The sequence below is a fragment of the Triticum dicoccoides genome, chromosome 1B (genome assembly GCF_002162155.2).
Source record: "Triticum dicoccoides isolate Atlit2015 ecotype Zavitan chromosome 1B, WEW_v2.0, whole genome shotgun sequence".
Taxonomy (NCBI): Eukaryota; Viridiplantae; Streptophyta; class Magnoliopsida; order Poales; family Poaceae; genus Triticum; species Triticum dicoccoides.
The window spans coordinates 17241031-17245318 of NC_041381.1; positions in this window are offsets into that span (position 1 = coordinate 17241031).

Sequence of the window (4288 nt, forward strand, 5' to 3'; positions counted from 1 at the left end):
AATTAAACCTTAGATCCAGCAAGGAAGCTTTAGTTTTTAGATCACATGATCGGAATATGCATTCGGCCTCCTTCTGGGGCGTAGGATGTGCAGCTTCAGCAAGTAATGTATTTCCAGGTACCTTCAAGTGGTGTTTAGCTAGCAAGAAAATTCAGAGAATATTAATTTTCAGAACCAGATAAACTCTGTAACAATCAGTCAAAGAACGGTGGTTTCCAGACGATTGGATAAGTTGTGCTTGGTCAATATAATTTTAGTGAATATCACACCATACACCTTCAGAGTTCTGGTTGACAAGCATCTTTAGATGCCCAACCTTCAGTCAAGATGGCAATGGCATCATCTTCTCTCACCTACAGGCTACATTCCTCTTCTACTCTTGTTCCTCCTGGCCTACTCGTGTAGCGCATCGCCCAACGGTCAACCCTCCTGTCCACCTGTAAAGTGGGTTTGTCCAGTGTTCCGATACTGACAATGCCCAAACATGACAAATTTTTGCATGATACTCAGATTGCATCACCGTACAGGAAACAATGGTCCTGGAAATTAATCAAAGCACCAACGTCTTCTCGCCATTAATCTATGGACGATGCCGTTCTCCCAATCGGAATCCTCGTGGTCCCAAATGCTAAATGGTCCAAACTATTTAAGAGAACCGCACCAGTCAATCGAACATGAAAGAATGGGGATATGAACCAAATACTGTGTGTGAACATTTTTTAAACCTTTGTATCGGCATTAAAGCTTCAGGGACATCTCATTGGCTATGTCGCATGCCAGGAAAAGGGCCAAAAGTACCCCTTGGTTTAGAGGAACAGGGTTCGCTCCACACAACCCTTGCAAATCAACCTGGCCGAATGGGCATTTGGAGTATCAGGCACAAATATACATATGATAATTAAAATTGTGAATGACTTGATAAAACTGAAGGGGAGCCTTGGCGCAGTGGTAAAGCTGCTGCCTTGTGACCATGAGGCCACGGGTTCAAGTCTTGGAAACAGTCTCTTACAAAAATGTAGGGAAAGGCTGCATACTATAGACCCAAAGTGGCCGGACCCTTCCCCGACCCCGTGCAAGGGGGAGCTACATGCACTGGGCTGCTCTTTTTTTTAATGACTTGATAAAACTGAGAAATTTTAAACCTTGCAGGGTTGAAAGCCAAGCTCATTTAAACATAAATAAATAATAAATAACTTTGAAGGCATACATGTAACTGTGTTCTATGTGTACAGAAATAATTCTCTCGTGGTTGTACCATATATAACATAAATTTTCAGTCACTTCGTTCAGTTATGCAGAGATGGTGTTCTCATTTCCGACTCCTAGTGGAGACAGAAAAAACAACTTTCTTTGGTTCTCCAAGTAGTTTGATTGGTAAAAAAAACATGGCATCAGGCTCGTGTAGGTTCAGCGATGGATGGTTGAAAACTGCAAACAACACACTCAAGTGATTGTTAGAAAAAACAAGCAACACAAATAGAAGTTCCCTCGATTAGCAATATATAGTGTACCACTTAAAAGAAACTTGGATGTTTACTCAATTTTGTCTATGCTTCAGTTTTAGAAGCCTAATTGGTGCTAGGCAGTTGAGAATCTTACCCCAACTGTTGCACAGGATTTAGCACTATAAGATGGTAATACAAATATTCATTCTACTCTAATGCGAAAAAGATCAATAATATTGGAAAAGATGCACAAGGATAAAATAGCACCTACAGACTCACCTGTATGCTATGGTTCTTCCACCTCGCAGACTCTGTCGACCTTCTTAGTGCATGGCAACGGCGCTGCTTCTTCTGTTGCATCACTAGTAGAAAACAGGGCTTTGGTTCGGGCCTGGCCAGCCCATTAGTCCCGGTTCTTCACGAACCGGGACCAATGGGGGGCATTAGACCCGGTTCATGAGCACAGGGGGCCGGCCGGGGCCTCATGGGCACTGGTCCCGGTTCGTCTGGATCCATTTGTCCCGGTTCTAGGCACGAACCGGGACCAATGGTCCACGCTCCTGGCCCACAGCCATTGGTACGGGTTCGTGCCATGAACCAGTATAGAAGGGGGGGATTTAGTCCCGGTTCATGCCACGAACCGGGACAAATAAGTTGTCTATATATACCCATCGCCGCGGTAGAGCACTCTGTTTTTTCTGGCCGGCGAGGGGAGGGCATTTGGGTGCTCTAGCTCACCTCCTATGCACATGAGGTGTTCGATGAAATGCCCGAGCCACACTAGTTAAGCTTTCTCCTCGCGAAGCTCGACCTCGGAGCTCCATTTGTCCTGAGATTTGTCTAGATTTAGCGGTCCGTCACGCCCCATCCCTGTTTTCACCGCCGTTGATCGCCCGCGCCGATCTCGTCGCCGGCACCACCGTGGTAAGCCTCTTGTTCTTATCTTCTTTCTGATTTTCTTACTTTAGATAGAGACTTGTCTAATTTTCTTACTCTAGATAGATACTTGTCTGATTTTCTTACTTTTGACACAGATAATTATATATAATGCACACAAATGAACCGGCAATGGATGTATGGTGATAGACACACCTCCGAGTACATTAAGGGCGTGCATAATTTTCTCAAAGTGGCTGAAGCAAACAAGCAGAATGGTTTTATGTGTTGTCCATGCCCTAAATGTGGGAATACGAAGTCTTACTCTGACCGGAAAATCCTTCACACCCACCTGCTTTACAAGGGTTTCATGCCACACTATAATGTTTGGTCGAGGCATGGAGAAATAGGGGTTATGATGGAAGACATCGAAGAATAAGAGGACGATGACAACTATGTGCCCCCTGAATACGGTGATGCTGCAACGGGGGGAGCTGTTGAAGATCAAGAGGAACTAGACGATGTGCCCGATGCTGCTGCAACGGGGGAAGCTACTGAAGATCAAGAGGAACCAGAAGATGTGATGATGATGACCTCCGCCGGGTCATTGTCGATGCAAAGACGCAATGCGAAAGTGAAAAGGAGAAGCTGAAGTTCGATCGCATGTTAGACGATCACAAAAAAGGGTTGTATCCCCAATTGCAAAGATGGCAACACAAAGCTGGGTACCGTACTGGAATTACTGCAATGGAAGCAGAGAATGATGTGCCCTACAAAGGATTTGAGAAGCTACTGAAAATATTGAAGAAGCTTCCAAAGGATAACGAATTGCTCGGTAGTACGTACGCAGCAAAGAAGGTCGTATGCCCTCTAGCATTGGAGGTGCAGAAGATACATGCATGCCCTAATGACTAAATCCTCTACCGCGGTGCATACAAGGATTTGAACTCATGCCCGGTATGCGGTGCATTGCGGTATAAGATCAGACGAGATGACCCTGGTGATGTTCACGGCGAGCCCCGCGGGAAGAGGGTTCCTGCGAAGGTGATGTGGTATGCTCCTATAATACCATGGTTGAAATGACTGTTCAGAAACAAAGAGCATGCCAAGTTGATGCGATGGCACAGTGAGGACCGTAAGAAAGACGGGAAGTTGAGAGCACCCGCTGACGGGTCGCAGTGGAGAAAAATCGAGAGAGAGTACTAGGCTGAGTTTGCACGTGACCCAAGGAACGTACGGTTTGGTTTAAGCGTGGATGGCATTAATCCTTTCGGGGAGCAGAGCAGCAATCACAACACCTAGCCCTTGACTCTATGTATGTATAACCTTCCTCCTTGGATGTGCATGAAGCGGAAGTTTATTATGATGCCAGTTCTCATCCAAGGCCCTAAGCAACCCGGCAACGACATTGATGTGTACCTAAGGCCATTAGTTGAAGAACTTTTACAGATGTGGAATGGAAACGGTGTACGTGTGTGGGATGAGCACAGATAGGAGGAATTTAACCTGCACGCGTTGCTGTTTGTAACCATAAATGATTGGCCCGCTCTTAGTAACCTTTCAGGACAGACAAACAAGGGATACCACACATGCACGCACTGTTTAGCCGACACCGAAAGTATATGCCTGGACAAATGCAGGAAGAATGTGTACATGGGCCATCATCAATTTCTTCCAACCAACCATCAATGTCGAAAGAAAAGCAAGCATTTCAAAGGCGAGGCAGATCACCGGAAGAAGCCCGCCATGTGTACCGGTGATCACGTACTTCCTATGGTCAATGATTTACACATAATCTTTGGAAAGGGTACCGGCGGACTAGCTGTTCCGAGTGACGCTGGGGGACATGCACCCATGTGGAAGAAGAAATCTATTTTTTGGGACCTACCCTACTGGAAAGACCTAGAGGTCCGCTCTTCGATCGACGTGATGCACGTGATGAAGAACCTTTGCGTGAACCTGCTAGG